This window comes from Pseudophryne corroboree, chromosome 5 (assembly GCF_028390025.1).
Source record: "Pseudophryne corroboree isolate aPseCor3 chromosome 5, aPseCor3.hap2, whole genome shotgun sequence".
In the NCBI taxonomy this organism is placed as follows: domain Eukaryota; kingdom Metazoa; phylum Chordata; class Amphibia; order Anura; family Myobatrachidae; genus Pseudophryne; species Pseudophryne corroboree.
In genome coordinates, this window is record NC_086448.1 from 639,158,765 (window position 1) to 639,184,303 (window position 25,539).

The window sequence follows — 25,539 nt, forward strand, 5'->3', positions numbered from 1 at the left end:
ATGGGTAAGGTGGGTGGGGTTATAGCTGGAGTCACTGTGGTTGACGCACCAGACGCGCCTGATCCACGGAGAGTTGTCTGAATCCCATCCAGCCGAGTAGAGAGATCCTGGAGACAGCGGATGATGTGGCCCTGTGCAGCCTCCTGATGTTCTAGTCGGGCTGCCAGTTCTTGCATCGGCCTGGCCGCTTGATCCTGGTCTCCGGCTGGATTCATTAGGTCAGTGCTTACTGTCACAACTGAGGGCCTGAGCTGACGGGAGGCAGCCTCAGTTGTAGGGGCTGAGATGTACCGGAACCTGGGAGGTTGTATCAGACCCCTGGACATGTAAGTAACATGAAGAATAACCGCCCGAAGGCGTGACCACGACAACTTGAATAAAAGTCAATGATGTTTATTTATGACAAACTCCATGCATCACAGTAGCAGTAAAAGAAACATAAAATCAGCAGAGAAATAATACAGTTCCTGGGTAGTACAGGGTGGCAGGGGCCACAGAGCTCTGGTAGTATGAGACAGTTCTTATTATCTGCGAGTTGGAAAGTCCTTACCAGGCCCGACTGTAGCAATGAAGAAAGCCCAGGATCGTACCAGCTGTTGTTCCAGGGAAAGCTGGACTGCTGTAAATAAAATAGCTGCTGTGGGTTCTGGTTGGAACCAGACAGATGTTGGCACGGAGTGGATACTGGCTGGAACCAGTTAAATAATAAATGAAGCTTGAGAGCGATGCAATATGAATGAAATGTAGAGCTTGAGAGCGGAGAAATAATAATACCGGTGGAGAGTGGTAAACTGTAGAAAGGACACCGGCCCTTTAAGAGAAGCTGTACTCTGCTGGAAGCTGGGCTGGAAGCAGGTAATGTTGTGGCTGGAAACAGATGAATCCAAAATGGATCGGAGAGTCAGGCTACACCGCAGGTGGAATGCTGGTGCGGGTCTCTATGGTGGAAGTCTTGAGACAGGAGCTGGAACCTGGAAGACAATCACAGGAGAGAGACAAACAGGAACTAGGTTTGACAACCAAAGCACTGACGCCTTCCTTGCTCAGGCACAGTGTATTTATACCTGCAGCAAGGAAGGGATTGGCTAGGCAATTATGCAGATTAACAATACTGACAACAGATTGGAGTAAATGATCAGCTGACAGAATCCAAGATGGCTGCGCCCATGCAGACACTTGGAGGGAAGTTTGGTTTGTAATCCATGTGGTAATGAAAACAGTAATGGCGGCGCCGGCCACTGGAGACAGGAGACGCCAGGCAGACAAGTGCACATCCAACCACGCGGACACAGCGGAGGCCGCGGCTGACGTAATCCACTCTGACACTCTGCATGCAGAAGCTCAGGGACGGCGGCGGAGGCCGCGGGAGACGCCATGCCAGATGTATTATGGCGTTACTGTGACAGCGTCTCAGAGAGACAGGAGAGGATGCAGGAATGTGAACATTAGGATAACAGATGGGATCCGGTGCTGGAGCGCTGAGCCAGCCTTAGGAGGCATCTGATGGATAAGAAATGGCGTCCAGATACCCGGATCGTGACAACCAGCTGATAGGAAGCTGGAAAATATCCTTAAAAGTATATACACACATACTGGTATTATACTGCGACCAGCAATCGCCTCAGCCTGGATGTGCAGTGCTGGGGTGGCTTGGTCGGATTCCCTGACTGAAAATATTGATACCCTGGACAGGGACAATATATTATTGACTATAGAGCATTTAAAGGATGCATTTCTATATATGCGAGATGCACAGAGGGATATTTGCACTCTGGCATCAAGAGTAAGTGCGATGTCCATTTCTGCCAGAAGAGGATTATGGACACGACAGTGGTCAGGGGATGCGGATTCCAAACGGCATATGGAAGTATTGCCGTATAAAGGGGAGGAGTTATTTTTCGGTCGGTCTATCGGACCTGGTGGCCACGGCAACGGCTGGGAAATCCACCTTTTTACCCCAAGTCACCTCGCAGCAGAAAAAGATACCGTCTTTTCAGGCTCAGTCCTTTCGTCCCCATAAGGGCAAGCGGGCAAAAGGCCACTCATATCTGCCCCGGGGCAGAGGAAGGGGAAAAAGACTGCAGCAGACAGCCTCTTCCCACGAACAGAAGCCCTCCCCCGCTTCTGCCAAGTCCTCAGCATGACGCTGGGGCCTTACAAGCGGACTCAGGCACGGTGGGGGCCCGTCTCAAGAATTTCAGCGCGCAGTGGGCTCACTCGCAAGTGGACCCCTGGATTCTGCAGTTAGTATCTCAGGGGTACAAATTGGAATTCGAGACGTCTCCCCCTCGCCGGTTCCTGAAGTCTGCTTTACCAACGTCTCCCCCCGACAGGGAGGCGGTATTGGAAGCCATTCACAAGCTGTATTCCCAGCAGGTGATAATCAAGGTACCCCTCCTACAACAGGGAAAGGGGTATTATTCCACGCTGTTTGTGGTACCGAAGCCGGACGGCTCGGTGAGACCCATTTTAAATCTGAAATCCTTGAACACTTACATAAAAAGGTTCAAGTTCAAGATGGAGTCACTCAGAGCAGTGATAGCGAACCTGGAAGAAGGGGACTATATGGTGTCGCTGGACATCAAAGATGCTTACCTCCATGTCCCAATTTGCCCTTCTCACCAAGGGTACCTCAGGTTTGTGGTACAGAACTGTCACTATCAGTTTCAGACGCTGCCGTTTGGATTGTCCACGGCACCCCGGGTCTTTACCAAGGTAATGGCCGAAATGATGATTCTTCTTCGAAGAAAAGGCGTCTTAATTATCCCTTACTTGGACGATCTCCTGATAAGGGCAAGGTCCAGAGAACAGTTAGAGGTCGGAGTAGCACTATCTCAAGTAGTACTACGACAGCACGGATGGATTCTAAATATTCCAAAATCGCAGCTGATTCCGACGACACGTCTGCTGTTCCTAGGATGATTCTGGACACAGTACAGAAAAAGGTGTTTCTCCCGGAAGAGAAAGCCAGGGAGTTATCCGACCTAGTCAGGAACCTCCTAAGACCAGGCCAAGTGTCAGTACATCAATGCACAAGGGTCCTGGGAAAGATGGTGGCTTCTTACGAAGCGATTCCATTCGGCAGATTCCACGCAAGAACTTTTCAGTGGGATCTGCTGGACAAATGGTCCGGATCGCATCTTCAAATGCATCAGCGGATAACCCTGTCTCCAAGGACAAGGGTGTCTCTCCTGTGGTGGTTACAGAGTGCTCATCTCCCAGAGGGCCGCAGATTCGGCATTCAGGATTGGGTCCTGGTGACCACGGATGCCAGCCTGAGAGGCTGGGGAGCAGTCACACAGGGAAGAAATTTCCAGGGCTTGTGGTCAAGCATGGAAACGTCACTTCACATAAATATCCTGGAACTAAGGGCCATTTACAATGCCCTAAGTCAGGCAAGACCTCTGCTTCAGGGTCAGCCGGTGTTGATCCAGTCGGACAACATCACGGCAGTCGCCCACGTAAACAGACAGGGCGGCACAAGAAGCAGGAGGGTAATGATGGAAGTGGCAAGGATTCTTCGCTGGGCGGAAAATCATGTGATAGCACTGTCAGCAGTGTTCATTCCGGGAGTGGACAACTGGGAAGCAGACTTCCTCAGCAGACACGATCTTCACCCGGGGGAGTGGGGACTTCACCCAGAAGTCTTCCACATGATTGTGAACCGTTGGGAAAAACCAAAGGTGGACATGATGGCGTCCCGCCTCAACAAAAAACTGGACAGATATTGCGCCAGGTCAAGGGACCCTCAGGCAATAGCTGTGGACGCTCTGGTAACACCGTGGGTGTACCAGTCAGTGTATGTGTTCCCTCCTCTTCCTCTCATACCAAAAGTACTGAGAATCATAAGAAGGAGAGGAGTAAAGACTATACTCGTGGCTCCGGATTGGCCAAGAAGGACTTGGTACCCGGAAATTCAAGAGATGCTCACGGAAGACCCGTGGCCTCTACCTCTAAGAAAGGACCTGCTCCAGCAGAGACCATGTCTGTTCCAAGACTTACCGTGGCTGCGTTTGACGGCATGGCGGTTGAACGCCGGATCCTGAAGGAGATAGGCATTCCGGATGAAGTCATCCCTACCCTGATCAAAGCCAGGAAGGATGTAACTGTACAACATTATCACCGTATTTGGCGTAAATATGTTGCGTGGTGCGAGGCCAGGAAGGCCCCTACAGAGGAATTTCAACTGGGTCGATTCCTACATTTCCTGCAAACAGGACTGTCTATGGGCCTCAAATTAGGGTCCATTAAGGTTCAAATTTCGGCCCTGTCAATATTCTTCCAAAAAGAACTAGCTTCTGTTCCTGAAGTTCAGACGTTTGTCAAGGGAGTACTGCATATACAGCCTCCTTTTGTGCCTCCAGTGGCACCTTGGGATCTCAATGTAGTTTTGGGATTCCTAAAATCACATTGGTTTGAACCACTCACCACTGTGGACTTAAAATATCTCACATGGAAAGTGGTAATGCTGTCAGCCCTGGCTTCAGCCAGGCGTGTCTCAGAATTGGCGGCTTTATCCTATAAAAGCCCTTACCTAATTTTTCATACGGACAGGGCAGAATTGAGGACTCGTCCTCAATTTCTCCCTAAGGTGGTTTCAGCATTTCACTTAAACCAGCCTATTGTGGTGCCTGCGGCTACTAGGGACTTGGAGGATTCCAAGTTGCTGGACGTAGTCAGGGCCCTGAAAATATATGTTTCCAGGACGGCTGGAGTCAGAAAATCTGATTCGCTGTTTATCCTGTATGCACCCAACAAGCTGGGTGCTCCTGCTTCTAAGCAGACGATTGCTCGTTGGATTTGTAGTACAATTCAGCTTGCACATTCTGTGGCAGGCCTGCCACAGCCAAAATCTGTAAAAGCCTATTCCACACGGAAAGTGGGCTCATCTTGGGCGGCTGCCCGAGGGGTCTCGGCTTTACAACTTTGCCGAGCAGCTACTTGGTCAGGGGCAAACACGTTTGCTAAATTCTACAAATTTGATACCCTGGCTGAGGAGGACCTGGAGTTCTCTCATTCGGTGCTGCAGAGTCATCCGCACTCTCCCGCCCGTTTGGGAGCTTTGATATAATCCCCATGGTCCTTTCGGAGTCCCCAGCATCCACTAGGACGTTAGAGAAAATAAGAATTTACTTACCGATAATTCTATTTCTCATAGTCCGTAGTGGATGCTGGGCGCCCATCCCAAGTGCGGATTGTCTGCATTACTTGTACATAGTTATTGTTACAAAAATCGGGTTATTGTTGTTGTGAGCCATCTTTTCAGAGGCTCCTTCTGTTATCATGCTGTTAACTGGGTTCAGATCACAAGTTGTACGGTGTGATTGGTGTGGCTGGTATGAGTCTTACCCGGGATTCAAAATCCTTCCTTATTGTGTACGCTCGTCCGGGCACAGTATCCTAACTGAGGCTTGGAGGAGGGTCATAGGGGGAGGAGCCAGTGCACACCAGGTAGTCCTAAAGCTTTTTACTTTTGTGCCCAGTCTCCTGCGGAGCCGCTATTCCCCATGGTCCTTTCGGAGTCCCCAGCATCCACTACGGACTATGAGAAATAGAATTATCGGTAAGTAAATTCTTATTTTTCTTTGACTAAATATTTACTCTCCATATACCAAATTTGAACAAAATCTGAGCTAATGAGGTAAAATTTTAACAAAAAGTGTGTTGGCTTGACACAGTATGACCCTAACATTTAACAAATCACTAAGAAAATGGGTATACATGATCAACTTAACTTTCCAAATCTAATGCTCAGGAATATATATTTACAGAAATAAAAAACAACAACACATAATTGCAGTGTATTTGTGGTACCACAGAAAATGGTGTCTGTGTGCCCCTTTAAGATCACTGAGCAGCAGCAGTCCAAAGCAGCAGCGGAGAAGGGTGCTGGCACAGCAGGAGTTAAGCAGGGACCTTGGTCCGATCACGAGGGCTGACTGTGAAAAGCTGATTGGGCAGGGAAGGCTGGGGAGAAAGGAGCCTTGTGGGAAGAAGGGTTCCGGTATGAATGGTCGACAATGTTAAGGTCGACCACTATTGGTCTACATTGACATGGTCGACATGGACAAATGGTCGACACATGAAAGGTCGACATGAGGGTTTTTTTTGTGTCGTTTTCTGCGTAAAGTGACGAGGAACCCCAATTAGTGCACCACTTCGCTCGCCATGCTTTGTGCAAGGTGCCTTGCTGCGCTCAGCACAGGTTACCATTCCCAATCGTAGTCCACGTGGATCGTGAAGTATGAAAAAGTTCCAAGAAAGGTTTTTTAATTTAAAACCTCATGTCGACTTTTTCACGTGTCGACCATTTTCATGTGTCAACCATTTGTCCATGTCGACCATGCCAATGTCGACCAATAGTGGTCGACCTAATGAGTGTCGACCTTAACACTGTCCACCATCTGAACGGATACCAGGAAGAAGGAGGTCAGAGCTGTGTGGAGACAGGAGGTGCTGGATGAATGCTGAGCGAGGAGCAGAGCAGGAGCTGAGAATGAGTGTCAGCCGCAGGAGGCTGGGCGGTGACAACAGCGCTGCAGAGAGTAAGTAGCAGGGTGCTGCCGGAGAGCCAAGTGCCGGGTGAGTGAGTGTTGAGACGTCGCAGCCGGAGTTCGGACACTGCCAGGCCCAGTGAAAGGTGCAGACGCCGCAACCATCTTGTGACAGTGAGAAGCCATTGAAAACTGGTCCAGCAAGTGAAATCCTCCACTCTAAGGGTCTGAGTGAGTACAATGGAAACTGAGTAAGCAAAGCCCCGGGCAAGTTTAATATCCAGCTCAAGTAACCATTATCACCAGCTGTGCAGTTTTTAAAGGGTGTGGACGGCATAGTGCCATATTCCACCAGCTAAATCCTGCAAAGACGTGATTAAAGAAAGCCCATTACCCCACATTGAAAACAAGAGTTATGGTAGACTTACCTTTGTTAACTCTCTTTCTTCGAGGTTCATAGGGTCCACAGGGAGAACATCGGGGATTGTAGGTGGATGAGTGTCCGGCCGCCAAACAGTTAAGCTTTCAGGCTTTCCAGAATGCTCGGTTCCTCTCCCCTATTTTTTCTTTAACAAGCCTAAAGTGTGAAGTGGATAGGAGAGAAGATAGATATTGTACACATATGAACACATTCTCGTAAAACAGGAGAAAGGAACCAGTGACTAATGCCACAAAAACCCAGAGGCGCTAGGTGCATCCTGGTATCAAATTAGTAGAATTTTAGAAACATGTAAACGGCAGACCACGTAGCAGACTCACATAATTGCTCAGGAGATGCCCCACAGCGTGCCATCCATGAGGGACCTACAATACAGATCTATTAGAATGGGCAGAAATTGACGTTGGGACAGGCAACTCAGTTTGATTTTATGCTTGTGCAATAACCATTCTAATTCATCTGGCCAGCGTCTGTTTGTTAGCTGGCCAGCCACGCTTGTGAAATCCATAAAATATGAAAAAGAGAGTAGGATCTTCTGATAGAACTGCTTCAGTCTATGTAGATACGTAGGGCACATACTAAATCCAAACTGTTCTTTTGCTGAAATATCTGAAGACACAAATGCCAGGACTATAATTTCCTGATTAAGGTGAAACCAAGAGACCACTATAAGAAGGTACCCAGACCTAGTCCATAGAACAGCCCTATCATGATGAAAAATCAGGAAAGGTGGATGACAGGAGAGAGCTCCTAAGTCTGACACCCTCCTGGCAGAAGCAATAGCCAGTAAAAATATTGGCCCTCATTCCGAGTTGATCGGTCGCAAGGCGAATTTAGCAGAGTTACACACGCTAAGCCGCCGCCTACTGGGAGTGAATCTTAGCTTCTTAAAATTGCGACCGATGTATTCGCAATATTGCGATTACTAACTACTTAGCAGTTTCAGAGTAGCTCCAGACTTACTCTGCCTGTGCGATCAGTTCAGTGCTTGTCGTTCCTGGTTGACGTCACAAACACACCCAGCGTTCGCCCAGGCACTCCCACCGTTTCTCCGGCCACTCCTGCGTTTTTTCCGGAAACGGTAGCGTTTTCAGCCACACGCCCCTGAAACGCCGTGTTTCCGCCCAGTAACACCCATTTCCTGTCAATCACATTACGATCGCCGGAGCGAAGAAAAAGCCGTGAGTAAAAATACTTTCTTCATAGTAAAGTTACTTGGCGCAGTCGCAGTGCGAACTTTGCGCATGCGTACTAAGCGGATTTTCACTGCGATGCGATGAAAAAGAACGAGCGAACAACTCGGAATGAGGGCCATTGTCTTAACAGTCAACCATTTGAGGTCCACTGACTCTTAGGGGTTCAAAAGGGTGCTCTTCAAGTGCCTTCAATACTACAGAGCAGTGATTTTCAGACTTTAAAATTGCCAAGGCACACCCTCAGTGCGCCAAGGGGAAGAAAATTGGCCCTCACAGTAATTAAACAGACGGGATGCCTCTGTCGGTATACTGACAGCCAGCATCCCATTTGTCGGAAAAACATATCTATTCCTTAATAATGCCACACATTTCCCCACAGTAATTCCACATCACTGCCCCCCCCCCATAATAATTCCACTCTCCAGTGATTCCACACATTGCTTGCCATAAATACATTTTTTATTTTGAAAATATGACCTGCAGCTGTACTGCTGAGAAGGCAGCGTGGATGGAAGAGCAACAATGGCCAGTGTGCGGACAGGCACTCCAGGTAGAAATGCGACGTGGCGTGCATGACCTATGAGTCACCATAGGTCACCAGCCACTTGCGGAAATGCACAGAGCTGCCCGAGCCGGCTATTAATTGTGGCGAGCAGCAGGTCTCTCTGGCTGGCAGGCAGCAGCGGATATTTCTGGCGGGTAGCGGCGGTTGGCATCTCTGGCTGGCAGCAGCACACCTAGAGACTGCTGAAAATCGCTGCTACAGAGAGATTCCATGGAGCTAACGGGGGTACATATGGAAGTTGTATACATATGGGGGGTAATTCTGAGTTGATCGCAGAAGGAACTTTGTTAGCAGTTGGGCAAAACCATGTGCACTGCAGGGGAGGCAGATATAACATGTGCAGAGAAAGTTAGATTTGGGTGGGTTATTTTGTTTCTGTGCAGGGTAAATACTGGCTGCTTTATTTTTACACTGCAATTTAGATTGCAGATTGAACACACCACACCCAAATCTAACTCTCTCTGCACATGTTATATCTGCCTCCCCTGCAGTGCACATGGTTTTGCCCAACTGCTAACAAAGTTCCTGCTGCGATCAACTCAGAATTACCCCCCTGATCACTTGAAAAAAAAAAAAAAATAGGATTTTGGTTACCTACCGGTAAATCCTTTTCTCGTAGTCCGTAGAGGATGCTGGGGTCCATATTAGTACCATGGGGTATAGGCAGGTCCACCAGGAGCCATTGGCACTTTAAGAGTTTAATAGTGTGTCTGGCTCCTCCCTCTATGCCCCTCCTACCAGACTCAGTCTAGAAACTGTGCCCGAGGAGACGACATACTTCGAGAGAAGTAATTACACAGATAGTGGCGAGATTCATACCAGCTCACACAAACATGAGAATCCGGCCAACATGCCGGAACAACTCAGCAACAGGTGAAACAGTAAATGACGCAGAACTTACCTAGGAACCAGGTAACACTGAACCATAAAACCAATGCAGGAACATGAAGCGCTGGGTAGGCGCCCAGCATCCTCTACAGACTACGAGAAAAGGATTTACCGGTAGGCAACCAAAATCCTATTTTCTCTTACGTCCTAGAGGATGCTGGGGTCCATATTAGTACCATGGGGATGTACCAAAGCTCCCAGTACGGGAGGGAGAGCGCGGAGGCTCCTGCAACACTGCTTGACCAAACTTGAGGTCATCAGAGGCCAAAGTATCAAACTTGTAAAACTTGGCAAACGTGTTCGCTGCAGACCAAGTAGCTGCTCGGCAGAGTTGTACCACCGAGACACCCCGGGCAGCCGCCCAGGAAGAGCCCACTTTGCGAGTAGAGTGGGCCTTTACAGATTTCGGACACGGCAATCCTGCCATGGAATAGGCATGCTGGATAGTGAACCTGATCCAGCGCGAAATCGACTGCTTAGAAGCAGGACATCCAATTTTCTTGGGATCATAGAGGACAAACAGAGAGTCACTTTTCCTATGACGAGCCGTCCTCTTCACGTAAATCTTCAAAGTCCTCACTACATCCAAGGCCTTTGAAGTAATTGAGGAGTCAGTAGCCACTAGCACCACAATAGGTTGGTTGATATGGAAAGCCGACACAACCTTAGGCAGGAACTGTGGACGAGTCCTAAGTTCTGCCCTGTCCTCAGGGAAGATCAGATCGGGGCTTTTACAAGATAAAGCCCCCAATTCCGACAAGCAACGTGCAGAAGCCAAGGCCAACAAGGTGACCGCCTTCCACGTGAGAAACTTGAGATCGGCCTCCTGTAGAGGCTCAAACCAAGCAGATTGCAGGAACTGCAACACCACATCAAGATCCCATGGTGCCGTAGGCGCCACAAAAGGAGGCTGGATGTGCAAAACCCCTTTCAAATAGGTCTGAACCAATTGTTTTTGGAAGAAGATGGACAAAGCAGAGATCTGGACCTTGATGGAGCATAATCTCAGTCCAAAATCCACCCCTGCTTGCAGGAAAAGGAGAAAACGTCCAAGTTGAAACTCCACCGCCACAAACTTCTTGGCCTCACACCAAGAAACATATTTCTTACAAATGCGATAGTAATGTTTAGACGTTACCCCCTTCCTGGCCTGTATCAGGGTAGGAATGACCTCACTCGGGATACCTTTCTGAGCTAAGATCTGGCGAACGGACCATGCAGAAGCAGATCCTCCCGAAGAGGTAAAGGCAGTGGATCTTCCAGCAGAAGATCCAGCAGATCCGTGTACCAAGACCTTCTTGGCCAGTCCGGAGCAATGAGGATTGCCAGGACCTTTGTTCCTCTCACGATCTGAAGAACCCTTGGTATCAGAGGAAGTGGAGCGAACACATACACTGTTACCAGTGCATCCACCGCCACTGCCTGTGGGTCTCTTGACCTGGAACAGTACCTTCGTAGCTTCTTGTTGAGGCGTGAGGCCATCATGTCTATGTGAGAAACCCACCAACCGGTTACCTCCTCGAACACCTCCGGATAGAGGCCACACTCCCCTGGATGGAGATCGTGTCTGCTGAGGAAGTCTGCTTCCCAGTTGTCTACACCCGGAACAAAGATTGCCGACATCGCCACCGCATGCCTTTCTGCCCAGATGAGGATTTTTGACACCTCTGACATGGCAGCCCTGCTCTTCGTTACGCCTTGTCAGTTTATGTAGGCCACTGTGGTCACATTGTCTGACTGCACCTGAACAGCCCGATCCTGTAGAAGGTGTGCTGCTTGCAGAAGGGCGTTGTATACGGCCCTGAGTTCCAGGATGTTTATTGGGAGAAGTGACTCTTGATCTGACCATCGTCCCTGAAAGGTTTCCCCCAGAGCGACTGCTCCCCAACCTCTTAGATTTGCATCTGTGGTTAAAAGGATCCAGTCTTGAATTCCGAACCTTCTCCCTTCCAGAAGGTGCGGAAGTTGCAGCCACCAGAGGAGTGAAATCCTGGCTTTCGGAGACAGGCGTATCCTCTTGTGCAGGTGTAGGTGAGAGCCTGACCACTGGTCCAATAGGTCCAGCTGAAAAGGTCGAGCATGAAACCTGCCGTACTGCAGAGCCTCGTAGGCGGCAACCATCTTCCCCAGAATTCGTATGCATTGATGAACCGATACCCGGGTAGGCTTTAGGACCTCCCGGACCATTGTTTGAATCACCAACACTTTCTCCACTGGGAGGAATACCCTCTGCACTTCCGTGCCGAGGATCATTCCCAGGAAAGACAGCCACCTTGTCGGCTCCAGATGAGACTTTGGAAGGTTTAGGATCCAACCGTGCCTCCTGAGCAACTGTGTCGTGAGCGCAATGGACAGCAACAACCTCTCCATGGACGACGCCTTGACCAGGAGATCGTCCAGATATGGAATTATGTTCACCCCCTGTTTGCGGAGGAGAACCATCATCTCCGCCATCACCTTGGTGAAGATCCTCGGTGCTGTGGAGAGGCCAAACGGCAGCGCCTGGAACTGCTAGTGATCGTCCATCAGCGCAAATCTGAGATATGCTTGATGCAGCGCCAAAATGGGAATGTGGAGGTAAGCATCCTTGATGTCCTGAGACACCAGGAATTCCCCCTTCGACAGTCCTGAGATGACAGCTCTCAGAGATTCCATCTTGAATTTGAACTCCCTGAGATAAGTGTTCAAAAATTTTAAGTTTAGAATAGGCCGTACCAAACCATTCGGTTTTGGTACCACAAAAAGGTTCGAATAATAACCCTTGTTCCACTGCTGAAGTGGGACTGGAACAATGACCTCTGACACCACCAATTTTCTGATGGCCTCCAGAAGAATTGTCCTGTCTGCCAGCAGGGCTGTAGAATAAGGGAAGGGAAAGAAAAGGATCTGTCTTTTGGTGCACAGAAGTTTAAAACATAACTTTTAATTATTTCCATTGAAAACTGTCGCCAGCAGCCTCCCTGTAAAAAAATAAACTCTGAAATAAAGAAAAGAAACTTTTCCTATGAGAACTCTGTAGAGCTCCCCTAGCTGTGACCGGCTCCTCCGGGCACATTTTCTAAACTGAGTCTGGTAGGAGGGGCATAGAGGGAGGAGCCAGCCACACTATTAAACTCTTAAAGTGCCAATGGCTCCTGGTGGACCCGTCTATACCCCATGGTACCAATATTGACCCCAGCATCCTCTAGGACGTAAGAGAAAGTATGTATATCCAGTAGTGTAGCACTTTTTCTCTGAAACCATACTGATAGGGCAGAAATGTGTACTTTCAGAGAAGCAAAGCATAAACCTGGATTCAATCCTTTTTGAAGAAAAGCCAGTTTTCTTTATACTTTAAATATAGTTGTATCGTAGCGCTTAGAAGCGAACCATGTGAAATAAGTATGCCACATTCTATAATATATACCTGCTGAAGCAGGCTTGCGTGCCTTAAGCATTGTTTGAATTACAGAGGTTGAAAATCCTTTTGCTTTTAAAATGGATGATTCAAGAGCCACGCCGTCAAAGACAGATGGTTCAGGTCCGGATGTAGACATGGCCCTTCAAATAGAAGGTACTGTAGCTGAGAAAGTTGGAGAGGTTGCCCTACTGAAAGGCTCTGTAGGTCAGAGAACCAGTGCCATCTGGGCCATGCTGGGGCTATCTGAATGAGGTTTCCTCCTTCTTGTTTAAAATTCCTTATTACCCTTGGCAGAAAGGATATTGGGGGAAATATGTATGATAGATGATTGTACTGCTAGAGCATCCACGAATGCTGCTTGCGGATCCTGTGACCTGGATCTGTATACTGGGACCTTGTGGTTGTGACATGATGCCATCAGATCCACATCTGGCTGGCCGACCGGTCCACGCCCATGTGCACATCCTGACGACTGAGGAAGTCTGCTTTCCAGTTGAGGCCTGGTATGAAACTGCCAGAAGATGACATTCAGCCCACTTTAGTAATTTGGCTACCTTGTGTATTGCCCTTTTGCTGCGAGTGCCGCCTTGGTAATTGATATGTGCCACTGTTGTGCTGTTGTCGGATTGAATTTGTACAGGCCTGCCATTGAGAATGTTGCTGTGTACTGCCCTCAGTTCCAGCACACTGATTCGTAACTAGCATCCTGACTAGAGGAGTGATTGAACCACTTTTTGTAGTATACAAGACTTTTCTGTGTCTGATGGAAGGCTCATGCGAAAATACTGCTGAGGGGGACGTCCTTTGAAAGAGATGCCATACCCGTGAGACTACCTCTTGCACCCAAGCATTTGAAGTGGTCTTGATCCACACCTGTGCAACGTGAAAAAGTCGGCCCCCCCACTCTGAGGTGCCCCAGGGGGTGGCCCGGCCCATAAGGCTGTGGGTTTATCAGGTTTTGCTGGGCGTTGTCTTGCCGCCCATGGCTGCTTGGGCTTAGTCGACTTTGAGGCATTTGATAACCTAGGAAACCCTTATCCTTTTGCTTTTCCTTGTGGGTGAAAGGTACTAAAATTTGAGCTCTTAGGCCGTGCTGTAGAAGTTGAAGGGAGAAAAGCTGTTTTGGCAGCCGCTAAGGATGCCACTATTTTGTTTAGTTCTTCTCCAAACAGAACATCTCCCGTAAAGGGTAGTATTTATAGAGTTTTCTTGGAGTCTAAATCTGCTTTCCAAAAGCGTAACCAAATAGTGTGGCAGATGTATTATCCTGGAGAAGGCATAAGGAAGTGATAAACCAGTGATATGTGCAAGGTGATAAAGGCACCAGCCAATCAGCTCCAATATGTAAATTAACAGTTAGGATCTGATTGGCTGGTGCCTTTATCACCTTGCACATATCACTGGTTTATCACTTCCTTATGCCTTCTCCAGGTTAATACATCTGCCCCAATGCGTCTTGCAAGCCCTGATGTTACCGACGCTTTTGCTGGCAACACACCAGCATCAGATAGTGCTTCCCCAATGTAAGAAGTCGCTTTTTTTATACATTGCAAATATATTCGACACTTCTAAATATAACTAGAGGCAATTCCTCCTCTATTGCCTGCAACCAAGATTCAATAGCTTTTGCTGCCCATGAGGCTGCTATTGTAGGTCTGTTTGCAGCATCCGTCAGTGAAAAGATAGACTAGAGGCAAATTTCAATGCATCTATCCGTGGGTTCCTTTAACCACTTAACTGACAAACTATTTTCCGAAAAAACGCTCAGAAAATGTCGGGGGGGGGGTTATGAGTGAATCAGGTGTAGAATGTGTATTAGACCTTATCAAAAATAGGATTTTAATAACCTACCGGTAAATCCTTTTCTCGTAGTCCGTAGAGGATGCTGGGGTCCATTTTAGTACCACGGGGTACAGACGGTTCCGCAGGAGCCTTTGGCACTTTAAGACTTTTTCTCTGACGTCCTAGTGGATGCTGGGAACTCCGTAAGGACCATGGGGAATAGACGGGCTCCGCAGGAGACTGGGCACTCTAAAAGAAAGATTAGGTACTATCTGGTGTGCACTGGCTCCTCCCACTATGACCCTCCTCCAGACCTCACTTAGATTTCTGTGCCCGGCCGAGCTGGATGCACACTAGGGGCTCTCCTGAGCTCCTAGAAAGAAAGTTTATTTTAGGTTTTTTATTTTACAGTGAGACCTGCTGGCAACAGGCTCACTGCATCGAGGGACTAAGGGGAGAAGAAGCGAACCTACCTGCTTGCAGCTAGCTTGGGCTTCTTAGGCTACTGGACACCATTAGCTCCAGAGGGATCGACCGCATGGAACTGGCCTTGGTGTTCGTTCCCGGAGCCGCGCCGCCGTCCCCCTTACAGAGCCAGAAGCAAGAAGAGGTCCGGAAAATCGGCGGCAGAAGACATCAGTCTTCACCAAGGTAGCGCACAGCAGTGCAGCTGTGCGCCATTGCTCCTCATACACACTTCACACTCCGGTCACTGAGGGTGCAGGGCGCTTGGGGGGGGGGCGCCCTGAGCTGCAATAAAAACACCTTGGCTGGCAAATATATCACAATATATAGCCCCAGAGGCTATATATGTGATAAATACCCCTGCCAGAATCCATAAGAAAGCGGGAGAAAAGTCAGCGACAAAGGGGCGGAGCTATCTCCCTCAGCACACTGGCGCCATTTTCTCTTCACAGTGCAGCTGGAAGACAGCTCCCCAGGCTCTCCCCTGTAGTTTGCAGGCTCAAAGGGTTAAAAAGAGAGAGGGGGGGGGGGGGCACTAAATTTAGGCGCAATATTGTATATACAAGCAGCTATTGGGAAAAATTCACTCAATATAGTGTTAATCCCTAAATTATATAGCGCTCTGGTGTGTGCTGGCATACTCTCTCTCTGTCTCCCCAAAGGGCTGTGTGGGGTCCAGTCCTCAGTCAGAGCATTCCCTGTGTGTGTGCGGTGTGTCGGTACGGCTGTGTCGACACGTTTGATGAGGAGGCTTATGTGGTGGCAGAGCAGATGCCGATAAATGTGATGTCGCCCCCTGTGGGGCCGACACCAGAGTGGATGGATAGGTGGAAGGTATAAACCGACAGTGTCAACTCCTTACATAAAAGGCTGGATGACGTAACAGCTGTGGGACAGCCGGCTTCTCAGCCCGCGCCTGCCCAGGCGTCTCAAAGGCCATCAGGGGCTCAAAAACGCCCGCTCCCTCAGATGGCAGACACAGATGTCGACACGGAGTCTGACTCCAGTGTCGACGAGGTTGAGACATATACACAATCCACTAGGAACATCCGTTACATGATCCCGGCAATAAAAAAATGTGTTACACATTTCTGACATTAACCCAAGTACCACTAAAAAAGGGTTTTATGTTTGGGGAGAAAAAGCAGGCAGTGTTTTGTTCCCCCATCAAATGAGTGAATGAAGTGTGAAAAAGCGTGGGTTCCCCCGATAAGAAACTGGTAATTTCTAAAAAGTTACTGATGGCGTACCCTTTCCCGCCAGAGGATAAGTTACGCTGGGAGATATCCCCTAGGGTGGATAAGGCGCTCACACGTTTGTCAAAAAAGGTGGCACTGCCGTCTTAGGATACGGCCACTTTGAAGGTACCTGCTGATAAAAAGCAGGAGACTATCCTGAAGTCTGTATTTACACACTCAGGTACTAGACTGAGACCTGCAGATAGTGCTGCTGCAGCGTGGTCTGTGACCCTGTCAAACAGGGATACTATTTTGCGAACATAAGAGCATATTAAAGACGTCGTCTTATATATGAGGGATGCACAGAGGGATATTTTGCCGGCTGGCATCCAGAATTAATGCAATGTCCATTCTGTCAGGAGGGTATTAGAGACCCGACACTGGACAGGTGATGCTGACTTTAAAAGGCACATAGAGCCTTATAAGGGTGAGGAATTGTTTGGGGATGGTCTCTGGCACCTCGTATCCACAGCAACAGCTGGGAAGAAAAATTTTTACCTCAGGTTTCCTCACAGCCTAAGAAAGCACTGTATTATCAGGTACAGTCCTTTCGGCTTCAGAAAAGCAAGCGGGTCAAAGGCGCTTCCTTTCTGCACAGAGACGAGGGAAGAGGGAAAAAGCTGCACCAGTCAGCCAGTTCCCAGAATCAAAATTCTTCCCCCGCTTCCTCTGAGTCCACCGCATGACGCGGGGGCTCCACAGGCGTAGCCAGGTACGGTGGGGGGCGCCTCAAAAATTTCAGCGATCAGTGGGCTCGCTCACAGGTGGATCCCTGGATCCTTCAAGTAGTATCTCAGGGGTACAAGCTGGAATTCGAGGCGTCTCCCCCCCGCCGTTTCCTCAAATCTGCCTTGCCGACAACTCCCTCAGGCAGGGAGGCTGTGCTAGAGGCAATTCACAAGCTGTATTCCCAGCAGGTGATAGTCAAGGTGCCCCTACTTCAACAAGGACGGGGTTACTATTCCACACTGTTTGTGGTACCGAAACCGGACGGTTCGGCGAGACCCATTTTAAATTTGAAATCCTTGAACACATACATAAAAAAATTCAAGTTCAAGATGGAATCGCTCAGGGCGGTTATTGCAAGCCTGGAGGAGGGGGATTACATGGTATCCCTGGACATCAAGGATGCTTACCTACATGTCCCCATTTACCATCCTCACCAGGAGTACCTCAGATTTGTGGTACAGGATTGCCATTACCAATTCCAAACACTGCCGTTTGGACTGTCCACGGCACCGAGGGTCTTTACCAAGGTAATGGCAGAAATGATGATACTCCTTCGAAAAAAGGGAGTTTTAATTATCCCGTGCTTGGACGATCTCCTTATAAAGGCGAGGTCCAAGGAGCAGTTGTTGGTCGGAGTAGCACTATCTCGGAAGTGCTACAACAGCACGGATGGATTCTATACATTCCAAAGTCACAGCTGGTTCCTACCACACGCCTACTGTTCCTGGGGATGGTTCTGGACACAGAACAGAAAAAAGTGTTTCTCCCGCAGGAGAAAGCCAAGGAGCTGTCATCTCTAGTCAGAGACCTCCTGAAACCAAAACAGGTATCGGTGCATCACTGCACACGAGTCCTGGGAAAAATGGTAGCTTCTTACGAAGCAAAATTCCAGTCGGCAGGTTCCATGCAAGAACCTTTCAGTGGGACCTCTTGGACAAGTGGTCGGGATCGCATCTTCAGATGCATCGGCTGATAACCCTGTCTCCAAGGACCAGGGTATCTCTACTGTGGTGGCTGCAGAGTGCTCATCTTCAAGAGGGCCGCAGATTCGGCATACAGGACTGGGTCCTGGTGACCACGGATGCCAGCCTTCGAGGCTGGGGGGCAGTCACACAGGGAAGAAATTTCCAAGGACTTTGGTCAAGTCAGGAGTCGTCCCTACACATAAATATTCTGGAACTGAGGGCCATTTACAATGCCCTAAGTCTGGCAAGGCCTCTGCTTCAAAACCAGCCGGTACTGATCCAATCAGACAACATCACGGCAGTCGCCCATGTAAACCGACAGGGCGGCACAAGAAGCAGGATGGCGATGGCAGAAGCCACAAGGATTCTCCGATGGGCGAAAAATCACGTCTTAGCACTGTCAGCAGTGTTCATTCCGGGAGTGGACAACTGGGAAGCAGACTTCCTCAGCAGACACGACCTACACCCGGGAGAGTGGGGACTTCATCCAGAAGTCTTCCAACTGTTGGTAAACCGTTGGGAAAGGCCACAGGTGGACATGATGGCGTCCCGCCTAAACAAAAAACTAGATATTGCGCCAGGTCAAGGGACCCTCAGGCAATAGCTGTGGACGCTCTAGTGACACCGTGGGTGTACCAGTCGGTTTATGTGTTCCCTCCTCTGCCTCTCATACCAAAGGTACTGAGAATAATAAGAAAACGAGGAGTAAGAACGATACTCGTGGTTCCGGATGGGCCAAGAAGAGCTTGGTACCCAGAACTTCAAGAAATGATATCAGAGGACCCATGGCCTCTACCGCTCAGACAGGACCTGCTGCAGCAGGGGCCCTGTCTGTTCCAAGACTTACCGCGGCTGCGTTTGACGGCATGGCGGTTGAATTCCGGATCCTAAAGGAAAAGGGCATTCCGGAGGAAGTCATTCCTACGCTGATAAAAGCCAGGAAAGAAGTAACCGCAAACCATTATCACCGTATTTGGCGAAAATATGTTGCGTGGTGTGAGGCCAGGAAGGCCCCAACAGAGGAATTTCAGCTGGGTCGTTTTCTGCACTTCCTACAGTCAGGAATGACTATGGGCCTAAACTTGGGTTCCATTACGGTCCAGATTTCGGCTCTGTCGATTTTCTTCCAGAAAGAACTGGCTTCACTGCCTGGAGTTCAGACATTTGTAAAGGGAGTGCTACATATTCAGCCCCCTTTTGTGCCTCCTGTGGCACCTTGGGATCTCAACGTGGTGTTGAGTTTCCTAAAATCACATTGGTTTGAGCCACTTAAAACTGTGGATTTGAAATATCTCACGTGGAAAGTGGTCATGTTATTGGCCTTGGCTTCGGCCAGGCGTGTGTCAGAATTGGCGGCTTTGTCATGTAAAAGCCCTTATCTGATTTTCCATATGGATAGGGCAGAATTGAGGACTCGTCCCCAGTTTCTCCCTAAGGTGGTATCAGCTTTTCACTTGAACCAACCTATTGTAGTGCCTGCGGCTACTAGGGACTTGGAAGATTCCAAGTTACTGGACGTAGTCAGGGCCTTAAAAATTTATATTTCCAGGACGGCTGGAGTCAGGAAAACTGACTCACTTTTTATCCTGTAGGCACCCGACAAAATAGGTGCTCCTGCTTCTAAGCAGACTATTGCTCGCTGAATTTGTAGCACAATTCAGCTGGAGCATTCTTCGGCTGGATTGCCGCATCCTAAATCAGTAAAAGCCCATTCCACGAGGAAAGTGGGCTCATCTTGGGCGGCTGCCCGAGGGGTCTCGGCTTTACAACTTTGCCGAGCTGCAACTTGGTCAGGGGCAAACACGTTTGCTAAATTCTACAAATTTGATACCCTGGCTGAGGAGGACCTTGAGTTCTCTCATTCGGTGCTGCAGAGTCATCCGCACTCTCCCGCCCGTTTGGGAGCTTTGGTATAATCCCCATGGTCCTTACGGAGTTCCCAGCATCCACTAGGACGTCAGAGAAAATAAGATTTTACTCACCGGTAAATCTATTTCTCGTAGTCCGTAGTGGATGCTGGGCGCCCATCCCAAGTGCGGATTGTCTGCAATACTTGTATGTAGTTATTGCCTAACTAAGGGTTATTGTTGAGCCATCTGTTGAGAGGCTCAGTTATATTTCATACTGTTAACTGGGTATAGTATCACGAGTTATACGGTGTGATTGGTGTGGCTGGTATGAGTCTTACCCGGGATTCAAAATCCTTCCTTATTGTGTCAGCTCTTCCGGGCACAGTATCCTAACTGAGGTCTGGAGGAGGGTCATAGTGGGAGGAGCCAGTGCACACCAGATAGTACCTAATCTTTCTTTTAGAGTGCCCAGTCTCCTGCGGAGCCCGTCTATTCCCCATGGTCCTTACGGAGTTCCCAGCATCCACTACGGACTACGAGAAATAGATTTACCGGTGAGTAAAATCTTATTTTAACAGTGTGAACTGGCTCCCCCCTCTATGCCCCTCCTCCAGACCTCTGTATAGGAACTGTGCCCGAGGAGACGTATATATACGAGAGAGGAATTACTAATAAACCTGTGGCGAGATACACACCAGCTCACACCATACACAAAAAACATGTCGGTTAACATGGCCTTTAACATAACTCATGCCAACCAGCATGTATAACGCAACAGCAACAGCTGTCAACATCTAACATGTGTGCAAAAAGATAAACGTAATCGGCAGGAAAAAATTAGCACTGGGCGGGCGCCCAGCATCCTCTACGGACTACGAGAAAAGGATTTACTGGTAGGTTATTAAAATCCTATTTCCTCTTACGTACTAGAGGATGCTAGGGTCCATTTTAGTAACATGGGGATGTACCAAAGCTCCCAGTAAGGACGGGAAAGTGCTAATGTTCCTGCAGAACTGACTGACCGAATTTTAGGTCGTCAGCAGCCAAGGTGTCAAACTTATAAAACTTAGCAAACGTGTTTGCACCTGACCAAGTAGCAGCTCGGCAGATTTGCAAAGCCGAGACACCCCGGGCAGCCGTTCAGGACGAATCCACTTTCCTAGTAGAGTGGGCTTTTACCGAAGTCGGTAACGGCAATCCTGCCGTGGAATGAGCATGCTGAATGGTACCCCTGATCCAGCGCGCAATAGTCTGCTTAGAAGCAGGACCCCCAATCTTGTTGGGGTCATAGAGGAAAAACAAAGATTCTGTTTTCCTAATCCTAGCCGTCCTTGCAAAATAAATCCTCAATGCTCTGACGACATCCAAGGACTTTGAGACGGCTGAGGTGTCAGAAGCCACTGGCACCACCACAGGTTGGTTGATATGAAAAGAAGACACAACCATCGGCAGAAAGTGCTGACGTGTTCTCAGTTCAGCCCTATCTCCATGAAATATTAAGTAGGACTCTTGTGTGAGAGAGCTCCTAACTCAGACACTCGTCTGCCTGACGCCAAGGCCAACAGCATGAAAACTTTCCAAGTGAGAAACTTCAACTCTACTTCTTGTAGAGCCTCAAACAGTCCGATTTAAGGAACTGCAACACCACATTAAGATCCCATGGCGCCGCAGGAGGCACAAAGGGAGGTTGGATGTGCAGAACCCCCTTAACGAACGTCTGGACGTCAGGAAGAGAAGCCAATTGTTTCTGAAAGAAAACTGACAAGGCCGAAATCTGAACCTTGATAGATCCTAATCTCAATCCAGCATCCACACCCGCCTGTAGAAATAGGAGAAGTCATCCTAATTGAGACTTCACCGCAGAAGACTTCTTGGATTCACACCAAGATACATATTTTCTCCAAATACAATGGTAATGTTTATCGTTACCCCTTTCCTGGCCAGAATAAGTGTGGGAATGACTTCATTGGGAATACCCTTACGGGCTAGGATCTGGCGCTCAACAGCCATGCCATCAAATGCAGCCGCGGTAAATCCTGATAAACTAACTGCCCCTGCTGAAGCAGGTCCTCGCGAAGAGGAAGAGGCAGAGGATCTTCCAGTAATAACTCTTGAATATCTGGATACCAAGCCCTCCTTGGCCAGTCTGGAGCAATGAGTATTGCTCGAACTCTTGTTCTTCTGATGATCTTGAGAACTTTTGGAATAAGCGGAAGTGGAGGGAACAGATACACCGACTGAAACACCCACTGGGTCACCAGTGCATCTATCGCTATTGCTTGTGGGTCTCTCGACCTGGAACAATATTTCTGAAGCTTCTTGTTGAGGTGTGATGCCATCATATCCACTTGAGGAACGCCCCAACGACTTGCCACCTCCCGCAAAGACTTCTGGGTGGAGGCCCCATTCTCCTGGATGGAGATTGTGTCTGCTGAGGAAGTCTGCTTCCAAGTTGTCCACTCCCGGAATGAAAATTGCCGACAGAGCTTTTTCATGTCTTTCTGCCCAGAGGAGTATCTTTGTCACCTCTGCCATTGCCGCTCTGCTTTTTGTTCCGCCTTGACGGTTTATGTAAGCTACTGCCGTTACATTGTCTGACTGGATCTGTATGGGACAATCGTGAAGAAGGTGTGCCGCATGATGAAGACTGCTCTCAACTCCAGAATGTTTATGTGAAGGCGAGTTTCTTGACTTGACCACCTTCCTTGGAAGCATTCGCCTTGCGTGACTGCTCCCCATCCTCTGAGACTTGCATCCGTGGTCACTAGGATCCAGGCCTGAATCCCGAACCTGCGTCCCTCCAGGAGGTGAGACATTTGTAGCCACCACAGGAGCGAAATTCTGGCTTTTGCTGACAAGATTATCTTTTGATGCATGTGGAGATGCGACCCGGACCACTTGTCCAGTAGGTCCCACTGGAAGACCCTGGCATGGAATCGGCCATATTGTAGCGCCTCGTAAGCCGCTACCATTTTTCCCAACAGGCGAATGCACTGATGAATTGATACTGTTCTTGGTCTCAAAAGTTGTTTGACCATGCTCTGGATCTCCTGAGCCTTTTCCACTGGTAGAAATACTCTCCGTACCTCGTGTCCAGTATCATTCCCAAAAATGATAACCTCATCGTCAGTTCCAACTGAGATTTTGGAAAGTTGATGATCCAACTGTGCTGTTGAAATACCGTCAGGGATAACGCTGTTTTGGATAAGCTTGTCCCTGGATCTCGCTTTTATAAGGAGATCGTCCAAGTATGGAATTATGTTGACTCCTTGTTTGCGTAGGAGAACCATCATCTCCGCCATCGTCTTGGTGAATATTCTCAGAGCCGTGGAAAGCCCGAAGGTAATGTCTGGAAGTGGTAGTGGCAATCCTGAACTGCAAACCTCAGGTATGCTTGATGTGGTGGGTAAATGGGGACATGCAAGTAAGCATCCTTGATGTCCACTGACACCAGAAATTCCTTTTCTTCCTTTTCTTCCAAGATGGAAATCATCGCTCTCAAGGATTCCATCTTGAATTTGAATCTTTTGAAATAAAGATTCAGAGATTTTAGGTTTAAAATCGGTCTGACCGAGCCATCCGGCGTCAGTACTACAAACAGGCTTGCATAAAAACCTTGATTCCTTTGTTCGGCAGGAACTAAGGCAATTACTTTGTCTTGACATAATTTGTGTATTGCGTTCAGGACATTAGTGCAGTCTTGAGCAGAAACTGGCAAGGCTGATTTGAAAAATTGGCATGGGGGAAGGTCTTGAAATTCCAACTTGTAACCTTGGGATATTATCTGTAAAATCCAAGGATCCAGGTCTGAGCGAAACTAGACCTGGCTGAAAAATAGTAGACGTGCCCCCACCCGATCGCACTCCCGCAGAGGAGCCCCAGCGTCATGCTGTGGCTTTTGCAGAAGTAGTTGCTGACTTCTGCTCCTGGGAGCCTGAGGGTGTTGTAGGTTTTTTTTTACCTTTTCCTCTCCCTTTTCCTGTGAAAAAAGGGGTACTTTTAGCCTTTTTGTACTTGTTGGGCTGAAAGGACTGCATAGTATGGGAATTATATACTTTTTTAGCCGGTGTAGCTGCCGACGGCAGAAATGCTGATTTGCCAGATGTAGTAGTTGATATCATGGCATCTAGTTTCTCTCCAAAGAGGGCCTCACCATTGTAGGGGAGCACCTCAATATTTCTTTTGGATTCTGCGTCAGAATTCCATTGGCGTATCCAGGCCGCCCTGCGGGCTGAAATCGCCATAGCAGAGGCTCGTGAGCCCAGTAAGCCTACGTCCTTCATAGCCTCAACCAAGTAACCTGCAGAATCTTTGATATGACCTAGAATTTGCAGCATGTCATCTTTATCGACTGTGTCAATATTAACAATCAAGTTATCTGCCCACTTTTCGACTGGGTTACCTACCCACGCAGAAGCAATTGTGGGCCTGAGCAACATACCCGTAGCAACATAGATGGACTTTAAAGTCGTCTCTAATTTGCGGTCAGCAGGTTCTTTTAATGAAGCTGACCCTGGGGCAGGTAAAATGATTTTCTTTAACAACCTAGAGACTGAGGTGTCTATCATTGGGGGTGACTCCCACTTACGCCTATCCTCTTCAGGGAAAGGGTATGCTACCCGCAATCTTTTAGGGATAGCAAATTTATTTTCCGGGTTAGCCCAGGATTCCTCGAAAAATGTATATAAGTCCTTAGATGGAGGAAAAGTCACCACCTGTTTTTTATTTCATTTAAAATAATCTTTTTCCTCAGGTGGAGGTGTTGTGTCAGGAAATTCCAACACCTCTTTTATAGCGACTATCATACATTGAATGCTCTTAGCCAGTTTGGGGTCTACCCCCTTCAAATCCCCAGTGTCGACATCAGTGTCGGAATCTGTGTCAGTGTCCCTTTGCATAATTTGGGCCTGGGACCTTTTCTGGGAACTGGAGGGGTCCCGAATGGATGAAGTGGAACAATCAGCAAATAGAGCATCTTCCACAGACTGACTCCAATGCTTTGTATGTTCCTCAGACTCAGAGAATTTCTTCGCTAGTTTAGCCATATTACTCTACAGCTTTCTCACCCACACAGGCTCAGAACACTCTTGTGCCTCTAAAATGGGTTCCTCTGGGGAAGAGCTTTCTCTAGACATGGTACACGCGTGTACAGTCACACCACTCACACACACACGGGAGCTAATGGGGGCAGACCTACACTAATGTCTGTCAGTGGGACCCAGAGGGAATTGCCAGTCCACACCTCGCGCGCTATATGTATTGCATACAATGAATATACATATATACCAACACAGCGCTTTTTATCCAATGTGAAGCCCGTAGACTTCAATAAATTATGTGCTCCCCTCCCCTCTATAACACCCTGGTACTTGTATCAGTGATGTGTGAGGAGAAGCAGCATGCAGGATCAGCGCTCCGGCATCTCTGTGAGGAGAAAATGGTGCCAAATGAGTGTTACAAGCAATTCTGAGGAGAAGCCCCGCCCCCTATAATGGCGCGGTTCAGCCATAGTAATAAAATATTTATAC